The sequence below is a fragment of the Saimiri boliviensis genome, chromosome 2, assembly GCF_048565385.1.
Source record: "Saimiri boliviensis isolate mSaiBol1 chromosome 2, mSaiBol1.pri, whole genome shotgun sequence".
Lineage (NCBI taxonomy): Eukaryota > Metazoa > Chordata > Mammalia > Primates > Cebidae > Saimiri > Saimiri boliviensis.
The window spans coordinates 158757236-158771288 of NC_133450.1; the positions used below are offsets into that span (position 1 = coordinate 158757236).

General features: G+C 44.4%; 1 pseudogene; it reads right to left on the bottom strand.

Annotated features, from left to right (window-relative positions):
* Nucleotides 1-12946: 12946 nt before the first annotated feature.
* LOC101036664 (small ribosomal subunit protein uS7-like) lies at nt 12947-13547 on the bottom strand (annotated as a pseudogene).
* Nucleotides 13548-14053: the final 506 nt, after the last annotated feature.

A 14053-nucleotide genomic window follows, 5' to 3' on the forward strand; every position in this document is an offset into this window, starting at 1 on the left:
ATTATTTTTATCTTTTTATATTACATTTACTGGTTTAATTTTTTTTAAATCAAGAGAACTGGCTCTGACCATTTGTTTAATTAATTAACTGATTAATTTATAGAGACCGGGTTTCCCCATCTTGCTCAGGTTGGTCTTGAACTCCTGGGCTCAAGCAGTCCTCTGGTCTTGGCCTCCCAAAGTACTGGGATTACAGGTGCGAGTCACCATACCTGGCCCTACTACGCTTTGGTTTAATGTTCTAAGCTGATTCCCAAATATGTGTCCCCAAACTCCCTCTCATCTGACCTCCTACCTCCAACATTTTACTGCCTACTTAACAGTGACATTTGGAGGACTCATAGGTTTCTCAAGTTAACATATCAAAACTAGAGCTAGTGAGTTATTGGAGTCGTTGGGGTAGGGCATTTCCCACTATCTAATCCCTCTGCGGTTCTGCGGTGGGCCTAATACTCTTTCCCCTTGGGCCTTAATCTACTCGCATCTCAGTTAGAGGGTGTTGAGGTAGTTTGTCTGCCTCCTCAGGTATGATGGTTAATTTTATGTGTCAACTTGACAGGGCCACGGGATGCCCAGATATTTGGACAAATATTATCCTGAATGTTTTGGAAAGGGTGTTTTTGTATTAGATTAACATTTACATTGGTAGACTGAATAAAATAGATTGCTCATTCTAACACAGGTGGGTCTCATCCAATCAGTTGAAGGCATGAATAGAACCAAGGGCTGACCTCCTTCCAAGTAAGGGGATTCCTTTTTCTGTCTGCCTTCAAACTAGAACGTTAGCTTTTTCCTGCCTTTGACTTAAACGGAAGCATTTGTTCTTCCTGGGAAGTAAGCCTGCCAGCCTTCGATCAGGCACCACACCCATCAGCTCTCCTGGTTGTCAGGTCTTAGGACTCAGATTAGAATTAAATCATTTGCTCTTCTGAATCTCCAGCTTGCTGACTCAGCCTCCAGATAGTGAGACTTGCCAACCTCCATAACTGCATGAGCTAATTTCTTATGATACATCATATTTATTATATATATGATTACTATACAAATAATAATAAACGTGTATTATAATCTCACACATACACCCTGTTGGCTTTTTTTCTGGAGGACCCTGACTGATATACTCAGGTTTCTGGTCACAGCAGGGAGCACGATCTTGCTAGAGTCTTGTCAGGGATGCACAGGTCACTGATGAAGGCTGATTCTCCTTCTCAGTACAGCAGACCTGCACTGGAAGGTGCTAGTCAAGCAGTGGTAGTCAAGTCCCAGATCATCCCAGGAATCATTTTACACTTGGCAATAACTCTTTGATATTCACAGAATTGGCCTGTGAAGATGGGGTGACTCAGAGGAGGTCAAGAAGCAAGCTGTCCCAGTGATGACTGAGGTAAGGAGTCCAAAGACCAAAGGGTTCATCTTGGGTGGAGTTGGAAGTGTGGTTGCAACAAGAGTGGTGTTGGTGCTTGGTGACCTGGTCCCAGTCACAGTAGCAGTCAAGAGCATTCTCCGAGGTATCTCCTATAAGCAGTTTGGTTGTATTCCTGATGAAGGGTCAGCCCATAGCTACCTCTGAAGGGTGTCAGTGGCTAGGGTGGAAAGCACAAAGTAGGGGTGCCTCAGGTGGTAGATGTTCTGTCTTTGTCCAATGTCCCCTGCCCCAACCCAAGAGAAAGGGCTGCTCTCACCTCTCTAAGGGAGCTGTCTCTGTAAGCAGGGGAGCTGAGCTGTCTCTCCTAGCTGCAGACAGCTCTGATATTCTCTGGCTGGACTGAGCCGTTGGCCTCAAAGAATGAGTTTTGCATGATCTGGGCAGCCTGCGTGATAATGGTAGCAGCACGGAAAGTAATCTCTCTGTCTAGGAAGTTGAGAGCCTCACCATGGTGGCTGAGGTGAGAATGGCCAGCCTGGGACAGGTTCTAGGGGCCACGAAACACATCACAGTCAGGGAGGCAGATCTGCTTCAGCTTGTCCAGGGAGGGCTACCTGGCGGGGTGGGAGGGAGGCCATCCAGCCAGAGGCCCTATTCCCATTGGCAGGCCCTGGCCAACAACACTAGACAGGACAGGGTGCTAGGACTCAGCTTCAAGGTGGCTGTGGACCAGGGAGGGGCTGACTTGGCTCTCTCTGCTCCCAGCAGACAACTCCTCCAGATCTGAGGCAGACCCACCTCTTCCTGTTCAACAGAGCATTGGGTGGAGATGGGTATGGCAATGCTTCCTTTGGGATCAAATTGCTTCCAAGGGACTTCTTAGAAGGAATCCCACCCTTAGAACCATGGAAGATGGAGACTCCCCTCCTTCTCTTCCACATACAGTCACTAGAGAGGGTGGCCCTGCTAAGCCAGGGGGTCTTCAGGAGGAACTCCCTTCTCTCTATCCCTCCTGCTGAATCATCTCGGGAGGTATTTTGGTCACACCTCTTTCTGCTCTGGAGGGTTGGAACCTCCTGTAAGGTGGCAGAAGACAAATTCAATAAGCCAAGATCAACGTTGCTGTAAACGGGGTCCCCAGCTGGGATGGGGATCAACCACTGGCTGCTCAGAGAGTTGGATTCTTTCTGGGAGAGCTGGGCTCAAGGGGAGGGACCACATGGAACATGCTTCTAGTGGCTGCTGCTATTGTTGTGATGCCAGGGCTGGTTCTGCTCCTCATATGCTTGGTTATATCCAAAAATGGAGACTTTGATTTGATTTTTTAGTTTTTTGAGATGGAGTCTCACTCGGTTGCTCAGGCTAGAGTACAGTGGTACAATCTTGGCTCACTGCAACCTCCGCCTCCAATCTCTGCCTCTTGCTGAGGCAGGAGAATCACTGAGGCCCAGAATTAAGCAATTCTCCTGCCTCAGCCTTCCAAGTTGCTGGATCCACATGTGTGTACCACCACGCCTGGCTAATTTTTGTATTTTTAGTAAATATGTGGTTTTACAATGTTTGCCAGGCTGATCTCGAACTCCTGACCTCAGGTGATCTGCCCACCTCAGCCTCCCAAAGTGTTGGGATTACAGGCATGAGACACTGTGCCCTGCACAGCCCTTGATTGTAATTCCCAAATCCACTCTTCTATTATATTTCTCATCTCAGTAATTAGCACCACCGTCTATCCAATTGTTCAAACCAGAAAGCTGGACATGGTCTTTAATTCAGTTTTTTCCCTTACCACCCTCTTGTTTCAGATCCATGAGCTAGTCCTATCATTTCTACTTCTTAACTACATTTCTAACATGACCATGTCCCTTCTCCATTGCCATCACCATGGTCCAGGCCACTGTCATCTGCTGCTCAAAGACAATGGTAGCGTTCTGTTTATTGTTCTCCCCACATCCTCTTTCAACTCCCTCCAATCTGCACCTCATGCAGCAACCAGAGTAGATAGACTGTCTCCGTGATTCTTGGGCACAGTGCTCTGTTGATGTCCTTCAGAGCACTTGCCACAAGTTAAACATTTATTTTGTTGTTCTTGTTGCTGCTCTTTTTTTTTTTTTGTCTCCCCCACTGGATGTATAGCACCATGAGGCAGAGAATCTTCTCTGTCAAGGTCATCATTGTATCCTTCCTGCCCAGCATGGTGCCTGGCGCAGCATAGTTAAATCAGTGGTTTTTGGGTGAATGGCTTTAGGCCAAAGAGTTTTGATTTGAGTCAGAAAGCAGTTTGGCGCTAACACATATTGGAAAGAACAAAAGGACTGAAAATATAAGGATGCGTTTGGAAGAATAATGAAGGCAGCTGGATGGAGATTAATTCTTGTTCTCCTTTATGAATAGCTTCCCAGCTGATAAGGCCTAAGGCTGTGTCATGAAATTTCAAAGGGAGGGCTCAAATCCTGTAGAAAGTTTAAAGGAAGACTCAACAGAATTGCTATCTTCTTTGGCTTGGTGGGGTGGTTCGCGTCTGTAATCCTAGCACTTTGGGAGGCTGAGGCAGGTAGATCACTTGAGGTCAGCAGTTTGAGATCAGCCTGGCCAACATGGTGAAACCCCATCTCCACTAAAAATACAAAAATTAGTTGGGAATGGTGGCACATACCTGTAGCCCGAACTACTCAGGAGGCTGAAGTAAAAGAATCACTTGAACCCGGGAGACAGAAGTTGCAGTGAGATTGCACCATTGCACTCCAGTCTGGGTGACAGAGTGAGACTCTGTCACCACCTACCCAAAAAGAATTACTATCTTCTTTACTATGACTTATTTATCTGTTTATTTATTTAGAGACAAGGTCTTGTTCTGTCACCCAGGCTGGAGTACAATGGCATGATCATAGCTTACTAGTACCTCCAACTCCTGTGCTCAAGTTATCCTTCTGCCTCAGTCTCTCAAGTTGCTGGGACTACAGGTACACACCACCATTTCCTGCTAATTTTTAATTTTTTGTAGAGATGGGGTCTTGCTGTGTTGCCCAGGCTGGTCTCCAACTCCTGGCTTCAAGTGATCCTCCTGCCTCGGCCTCCCAAAGTACTGGTATTACAGGTATAAGCCACTACACCAGGCCCTTGAATATGTTGATAAGAAGAGAGACAGGGGCATGGATGTTGTAAGTCTGGTGGGTCAGAAAAATAACGTTACCTGTTTCTTCAAATTTAATGGCATGACTGGGAACAACCTCAAATTTGTTGGAAGATGAACTCAGTTTTTAAACATGTTGAGTTTGAAATGACTGTAAATATTTTCTATGGGCCACTGAAAAAAGCCTAGCTAGAAATTCTTTTTGAAATTTTGATCAGCTATGAAACAGTCATGGAGTTTATTATTCTTGATTTCCCTGTTGGTAAGGTCAAGAAATTAACATGTAATTCTAGCAGGAAGAAGAGAGTTAAATTTCTAAGAATCTTAAATTGTATTCAACAAAATTTAAGAACACAACCAAAGTAATTTTCAACTTAGTTTAAAAATTTTTTATTTTTAGAAATTGGGTCTTACAATGTGCCCAGGCTGGAGTGTAGTGGCTACTCATAGGTATGATCATAGTGCATTACAGCATTGAGTTCCTGGGTTCAAGCAACCTTACTGTCTCTGCCTCCTGAATAGTTGGCCCTGTAGGTTTATGCCACTGTACCTGGCTCCATAATTTTTTTTTTTACATCAAATGTGGTCATTAATAGGTATACCATTATCTATTGAATAATACAAAGAATTTATTATAAGAATATTTGCCTAATTGATTCAGTTTCTACATTTGTATAATTTTCTGTGTTTTCTAAACTTTTTATGATAATGCAGTATTTTTATAAATCAGGAGAAAATAGGACACATTTTTCTTAAAAAAAAGAAAATACTCACTGTGTCAATTTCTAAATATCTTTGTGGTAAGCTTTTGCCTTACATACACTAAACATATGTAAGCACAGAAGTTACAAAATGTTCCCAGAAATCCCTGGAAATTTCCCTCTAAGAAGTACACACATGTTGATATTTCCTGGAATTCACTGCATCTGGTTTCTCTTTTCTGGTTTCAGACTGCCTTGGTCCTAAAACTAATTCGGCTGAAATTATACAATAAACCCATTGTTCCAATACTACTCCCTGAAGGGAATATTCAGCGAATTGTCTCTTTTTATTATTATTACAGTTCCAGTCCTAACTATTAGCCATTCTTCTTGATGTGGCTTTGATTTCTTTTTATTTTATTTTATTTATTTATTTATTTATTTTAAAAATTTTTTAAATTTTTTTTTTTTTTTTTTTTTTTTTTTTTTTGAGACGGAGTTTCGCTCTTGTTACCCAGGCTGGAGTGCAATGGCGCGATCTCGGCTCACCGCAACCTCTGCTTCCTGGGTTCAGGCAATTCTCCTGCCTCAGCCTCCTGAATAGCTGGGATTACAGGCACGTGCCACCATGCCCAGCTAATGTTTTGTATATTTAGTAGAGACGGGGTTTCACTATGTTGACCGGGATGGTCTCGATCTCTTGACCTCATGATCCACCCGCCTAGGCCTCCCAAAGTGCTGGGATTACAGGCTTGAGCCACCGCGCCCGGTCAAATTTTTTTTTTTTTTTTTTTTTTGAGACGGGGTTTCGCTCTTGTTACCCAGGCTGGAGTGCAATGGCACGATCTCGGCTCACCGCAACCTCCGCCCCCTGGGTTCAAGCAATTCTCCTGCCTCAGCCTCCCTAGTAGCTGGGACTACAGGCGTGCGCCACCATGCCCAGCTAATTTTTGTATTTTTAGTAGAGACGGGGTTTCACCATGTTGACCAGGATGGTCTCGATCTCTTGACTTCGTGATCCACCCGCCTCGGCCTCCCAAAGTGCTGGGATTACAGGCTTGAGCCACCGCGCCCGGTCAAATTTTTTTTAAAGACTGCTATCTTTGGTGAGCATCCTCACCCTTCGACCCCAGAGTGCTTACAAATATTATTATTGTATCTGTGTGGTTGAGAAGCACTGGCCAGAGCGATGGTTTCTGTGTTCTTCAGACTGACGCTGATCTGTGAACAAGTCTTCACCAGGCTAGAGAAAAATGATAAAAATGTGAGTATGTATGACATGTGCATAAATCAAAATGTATTCAGTTCAGAGAGCTGTACTATATTTTCAAATTATGTCCTTTTCTTTTTTGAGAGAAAGAGCTTTTCGTTAATGACAAATACATAGAAACCTTTTTTATCACTTGAAAGATTGGCAAAAATGCAAATGTTAAATTATATACTTTTTTAGTGAGATTGTGGAAAAAGAGGCGATTTCCTATGTTGCAGGAGAGAATGCAAAATAATTTGACCCGTATTGTGATGGTTTATTTTATGTGTCAGCTTGACTGGGTTAATGGTCAGGCATGGTGGCTCATACCTGTAATCCCAGCACTTTGGGATGCTGAGGCAGTTGAATTGCTTGAGCTCAGGAGTTCGAGACCAGCCTTGGCAACATGGTGAAACCTCGTCTCTACCAAAAATACAAAAAGAAAAAAAAATTATTAATAGCGGGGCATAGTGGCACATGCCTGTAGTCCCAGGTACTCAGGAGGCTGAGGTAGGAGAATTGCTTGATTCCAGGAGGCCAAGGCAGCAGTGAGCCGAGATTGTGCCATTGCACTCCAGCATGGGAAACAGAGCAAATGACCCTGTCTCAGCAACAACATTTTTTGTGAGTGTGTCTGTGAGAATGTTTCCAGAAGAGACCAGCGTTTGAATTAGTAAACAGAGTAAAGATTTCCCTCACCAATGTGGGTGGGCCTCATCCAATATGCTGAGGGCCCAAAGAGAACAAAAAGGCACAGGAAAGACAAATTTGATCTTTCACTCCTTAAGCTAGGACAACCGTCTTCTCCTGCCCTTGGACCTTGGAGCCTCTGAGTGTCAAACCTTCAGATTTGTACTAAATTACACCATCAGCTTTTCTGGGAATCTAGCTTGCAAGTGGCTTATGGTAGAGGAAGGCATCTACCAAGGAAAGGAATTACCTACCTGAATTACCTACCTTCCCAGGCATGCCATGCGAAGCACATGTTTAAATTTTTAAAAAAATCTCAGAAGATGTCCTTCTTGTCTCACACCAGGAGTGCAGTTGTTCAAGTCCTCTGAACAGACATTTAATTTACCATGAGGCAGGGTACAGTGGCTCACACTTATAATATCAGCTACTTGGGAGGCTGAGGCAGGGGGATTGCTTGAGGCCAGGAGTTTCAGACCAGCATGGGCAATATAGCAGGATCCATCACCAAAAAATATAAAAAAGAATTAGCTGTGCATGATGGTGTGTGCCTGTGGTAGAAGCTACTTGGGCTCGCTTGAGCTGTCATTACTCCACTGCACTCCAGCCTGGGTAACAGAGAGAGACCCCAGCTCTGAATAAATAAATTAAATGTAGCACAGCTCAGAGAAGCAGTGGTCTTGGTATATCTAGTCTCCCTAGGCAGCAAAGAATAGAAAGGCAGTAATAAATTATGCTCAGGATAAAATTTAATCTTATATACTTAAAGTTATTACCAGCATAACTAATTAGCAATATGATACTCTTATTTTGAACGTAGCTTTATTTCTTTCTTTTGAATGTTATTTTGAACATTCTTTCTTTTTTTTGAGATGGAGCCTCCCTCTGTCGCCCAGGCTGGAGGGCAGTGGTGTGATCTCAGCTCAGTGGTGTGATCTCGGCTCACTGCAATCTCTGCCTCCCAGGTTCAAGCCTTCTCCTGTCTCAGCCTCCTGAGTAGCTGGGATTACAGGCACACGCTGCCGTGCCAGGCTGATTTTGTATAGTTGAGTAGAGACAGTTTCACCGTGTTGCCCAGACTGGTCTGGAATTCCTGAGCTCAAGCAATCCACCCTCCATGGCCTCTCAAAATGCTAGGATTACAGGCATGAGCCACTGTGCCTGGCCTCTTTCTTTCTTTTGAACATTCTTTGTGTCTTTATTTTGAACTTCCTTTTCTTTTCTTTTCTTCTTTTTGAGATGGAATCTTGCTTTGTCACCAGGCTGGAGTGCAGTGTAGCTATCTCGGCTCACTGTGCCTCCTGGGTTCCAGCGATTCTTCTGCCTCAGCCTCCCAAGTAGCTGGGACTACAGGCACATGCCACCACGCCCCCTGGTAATTTTTTCTTTTCTTTCTTTCTTTCTTTCTTTCTTTTTTTTTTTTTTTTTTTGAGATGGAGTTTTGCTCTTGTTACCCAGGCTGGAGTGCAATGGCGCGATCTCGGCTCACCGCAACCTCCGCCTCCTGGGTTCAGGCAATTTTGCCTCAGCGTCCCGAGTAGCTGGGATTACAGGCACGCACCACCATGCCCAGCTAATTTTTTGTATTTTTAGTAGAGACGGGGTTTCACCATGTTGACCAGGATGGTCTCGATCTCTTGACCTCGTGATCCACTCGCCTCGGCCTCCCAAAGTTCTGGGATTACAGGCGTGAGCGACCGCGCCCAGCAATTTTTCTATTTTTTAGTAGAGACGGGGTTTCACCATATTAGCCAGGATGATCTTGATCTCTTTACATCGTGATCCACCCACCTTGGCCTCCTTAAGTGCTGGGATTACAAGCGTGAGCCACGGTACCCAGCCGTAAACTTTCTTTCCTTCTTTTTGAACTTTCTTTTTGACCTTTCTTCCTTCTTTCCTTCCTTCCTTCCTTTTTCTTTCTTCCTTCCTTCCTTTCTTTCCTTTCTCTCTTTCTGTTTCAACATTCTTTCCTTTTTTTTGAACTATCTTTTTTTCTTTGCTTCAGCCTTCCAGCTGGATTACAGGTGCCTGCCACCACACCTGGATAACTTGTATTTTTTGTAGGGAAGGGATTTTGCTATGTTGGCCAGGCTGGTCTCAAACTCCTGACCTTAGGTAATCTGCCCACCTCAGCCTCCCAAAGTGTTGGGAGTACAGGCGTGAGCCACCACACGTGGCCTGGCTTTCTTTAAATATAGAGAAATATACCTTAAGCCCAGAGCGTACTTAGAAGGGTCTTGAAATCTGAAAGAAGAAAAAAAAAAAACCTTTCGGCCAGGTGCGGTAGCTCACACCTGTAATCCTAGCACTTTGGAAAGCCAAGGTGGGCGGATCACTTGAGTTCAGGAGTGGAGACCAGCCTTGCTAACATGACAAAACCCCTGTCTCTGCTAAACAAAAACAAAAACAAAAATTAGCAAGGCATAGTGGCATGTGGCTGTTATCCCACCTACTCAGGAGACTGAGGCAGAATTGCTTGAACCTGGAAGGCAGAGGTTGCAGTGAGCTGAGATTGCCTTGCTGCACTCTAGCCTGAGTGACTGAGTGAGACTCTGCCTCAAAAAAAAAAAAAAAAAAAGAAAAGAAAAGGAATAAGGCATACCTTCTATAATCACCATGAACATATGTGACAATGACAGTAGGACTTTTATTTCATAGGTTGTCAGCTATATGGAGGAACAAAAACAATTTCAACAGGTGAACCTTTCTTCTTTCTTAAAAATAGGAACTTCTTGATGTAAAGTACATCTAGCATTTGTTCTTTCCTTTTTTCATTATTGTCATAACAAAATATGTAACTTAATGCCACATGTATAAATCAAATCCAGGATTTCTCTGGCAGTATCAAATGCAGCAACTTTTAAATATGGAAAGCAACCCCATGGTAATAATTAATTTACTTCATTAAAGTTTTATTTACTTATTCAATAAATTATTTATCTAGCATTTCTTATGTTTCAGTATTAGGCTAGGTATTATTTTTCCTATTTTATTTTATTTATTTTATTTTTTTTAGACGGAGTCTTGCTCTGTCTCCAGGCTGGAGTGCAGTGGCACTGTCTTGGGTCACTGCAACCTCTGCCTCCTGGGTTCAAGTGATTCATCCGCCTCAGCCTCCCGAGTAGCTGGGACCACAGGCGCATGCGACCACGTCCGGCTAATTTTTTGTATTTTTAGTAGAGACGAGGTTTCACCATAGCCAGGATGGTCTCGATCGCTTGACCTCATGATCCGTCCGCCTTGGCCTCCCAAAGTGCTGGAATTATAGGCGTGAGCCACTGCGCCTGGCCTCCTATTTTATTTTTTAACCTTCAAATTACAATTTTTTATTGAGATAAAATTTACACAGAAGGCTGGGTGCAGTGGCTCACGCCTGTAATCCCAGCACTTTGGGAGGCTGAGATGGGCAGATGGCTTGAGGTTAGGAGTTTGAGACCAGCCTAGCCAACGTGGCAAAAATTCGTCTCTACTAAAAAAATAATAAAAATTAACTGGGCGTGGTGGCGTGTGCCTACAATCCTAGCCTATTCAGGAGGCTGAGACAGGAGAATCACTTGAACCAGGGAGGCAGGGGTTGCAGTAAGCCAAGATCGCCCTGCTTTGCTTCAGCTTGGGCGACAAAAGTGAGACTCCATCTCAAAAAAAAAAAAAAAAATTCACATAACATGTAATTCACAGTTTTAAACATTTCAACGTATACAATGGAGAGGAGTTTTTTTAAATTTTATTATTATTATTATTTCCTAATCCTCAGATACTAGGATTTTTTTTTTTTTTTTAGTATAGTCACGATGTTGTGCAACAAGGATTACTTTCTTAATTCCAGAACATTTTTGTTACTCCAAAATGAAACTTTGTTGCTCCCAATTTCCTCTACACCCCATCCCCTGGAATCTTTATAGATTTGCCTATTCTGTATAGTTCATGTAAATGGAATCATTTAATATGTGTGGCCTTTTGTGTCTGGCTTCTTTAAATTAGTATAATGTTTTCAAGGTCCATCTGTATTGTAGGTATATTAATACTTTATTGTTTTTTATGACCGATTTCATTGTATGTATATATTACATTTTATTTATCCATTCTTTAGTTTATGGGCATTTGGGTTGTTTCTGCTTTTTGAATGTATGATTAAGGTTGTTATGCACATTATTGTGCAAGATTTTTGGGAATGTATATTTTTCAAGTTTCTTGGTATATACCTTAGGAGCAGAGTTGCTGAGTCATTTGGAAAGTGTATTTTTTACTTTTTAAGAACTACCATATTGTTTCCATAGGGGCTACGCCATTTTACATTTCCTCCAACAATGTGTAAAGGTTCCAATTTCTCCATATCTTCAGCAATGTTTGTTGTTGTTTCTTTTTTTCTTTTTTCGAAATGGAGTCTCTCTCTGTCATCCAGGCTGGAGTGCAGTGGCACTCTCTCAGCTAGCTGCAACCTCCACCTCCTGGGTTCAAGCAATTCTCCTGTCTCACCCTCCCAAGTAACTGGGTCTACAGGTGAATGCCACCACATCCGGCTAAATTTTGTATTTTTAGTGCAGAGAGGGTTTCACCATGTTGACTAGGCTTGTCTCAAACTCCTGACCTCAGGTGATCCACGCAAGGATGGTCTTGATCTCCTGATCTCAGGTGATCCACGTCCCAAAGTGCTGGGTTTACAGGCGTGAGCCACGGCACCCAGTCTTGTTCTTGTTTCTTAAGGTAGCGTAAGAGGAGGTGGACCAAGATGGCTGAATAGAAGCCCCCTCCAATCTTCTCCCTCCCCGACAAGGCCACCAATTTAACAACTATCTACACAAAAGAAGCACCCTAGTAAGAACCAAAAATCAGATGAGCTCTTCCCGAATCTGGTTTTGACTATATATTGCTGAAAGAAGCACTCAGGAGGGTAGGAGAGATAGTCTTGCATTGCTGATGTCACCTCTCCCCCAACCCCTGGCAGCAGCTGCCTGGTGCAGAGAATCTGTGAACTTGGGAGGGGGAAAGCACAGCATTATGAGACATTTCATTGAATTCAGTGGTGTCCTATCATAGCCAAACTAGGCTGAACTCAGCTGACATCTGCTAATGGTGCGAGCAAGAGGGGAATTGTCCTTCTGAGTGCTTGGAATGCTAGTTCCAGCAAGCCTCTCACTATGGGCTAAAGTGCTCTGGGGTCCTACATAATCCTGATGGGCAGTCTAGACCACAAGGACTGCAACTCCTAGGCAATGCCTATGGCTGAACTGAGCCCAGAACCAGTGGACTGGAGGTGCTTGCAACCTACTGAGACACCAGCCAGGATGGCTAAGAAAGTGCTTGCGCCACCCCTCCCCCAACCCCAGGGTGCACAGCTCGCAGCTCCAAGATACCTCTTCCTTCTGCTTGAGGAGAGGAGATAGAAGAGTAAAGAGGACTTTGTTTTGCATCTTCGATACTATACCAGCTATAGTAGAATAGGGCAACAGTCAGAGTTTTGAGTCCCCTTGGAATGTATTTCTACACATATCCTGGATTAGAAGAGAACCTACTGCCTTGAAGGGTAGGACCCAGTTTTGGCAGGACCCATTGCATGCTAATTAAAGAGCGCTTGGGCCCTGATAACCAGCAGCAATACTTAGGTAGTACACCATGGTCCTTGAGTGAAACTTTAAGACTTGTTGGTTTCAGGTGAGACTCAGCAAACTCCTGGCTATGGTGGCTATGGGAAGAAACTCCTTTTGCTTGAGAGAAATGTACATCTTCTCGTCCTCTTCCTCCTCCTCCTTCTTGGTGGGGCCACCCCAAAGGGCAGAGGGCAGAAAAGTTTATTGGGCAGCATCTGGAAATTAGTGATTGAACTTGGCCACATGCTCTAGTTCATCCTGCTTGATGACATAGAAGTTGGAGGAGCCCTTGGTGGCATTGATGAGCTCATCTTCCAGGTGCTCAGCAATGGTTTTGATGTTAAGGAAGCCTCATGAGTGCCTGTGCACAGCAGCCAGATGGCTTGATTCATGCTGTGCAGGGAGGGCACAGCCACAGTATGTCATCTCGTGGTCTTGGCTCGCCCAATGTTTGTGCAGACCTCCCAAGGATCACTGTTGATGGCATTCACTGGGACTTGAAGAGTGTTCTCACTCTTGGGCAGGTGGATGAGCTTGAAGGCATGCTTGACAGTGTGCATGATCATAGGCTTCTTGTCATGGTTGTGGCCATGCTTCATCATGGAGGTAGTGAGGTGCTCCATGATAGGGCACTGTGTTTTGTGGAAATACTTGGCAGCACACCGCCCTGCACTGTGAGGCAGGTACTTGGCATACTTCCTCACTGCAATGTAATCCTGCAGGGAAATGTCATTGATCTGCACATCATCAGTGCTCCACTTCCCAAAGAGCTGATGTTGGGGGTCTCTGCCACCTCTGGTGCTGCTGTCTCCCACTTGGTCATCCCGAGGGCACAGCCTGAGCATCTCTGTTGCATGGCATGGGCCACATACCACCCTGGCACACACAGGAAGAGCTTTTAAATATACTTCTAATTCACCAAACACAAGGGGAACTTTTTCTTATACCTTAGGTACCAGCTCAGTCACAGGGGGGTTACAGCACCAAACTGGTTCTTGAGTTCCCTGACTCCATGACTGGTCTCTTAGATGACATTTCTGAGCCTGTCCTGGACCACCGGGGAGCCCATTGCCCTGAAGGGTGAGTTCCAGCCCAGGCAGCATTCACCACAAGCTGACTGAAGAGACCTTGGGCCCTAAGGGAACATGGGTGGTAGCCTGGCAGCTCCCGTTGGCTTGTGCTAGCCACAGGGTAAGGCTACTCTGCCTGTGGAAAGTAGAGGGAAGAGTGGGAAGCAGTGCATCTTGAGTTTTGAGTGCCAGCTCAGCCACAGTACGGTAGAACACCAGGTAGACTGCTAAGGTATTTGACTGTAGTCCCTGTTCCTGG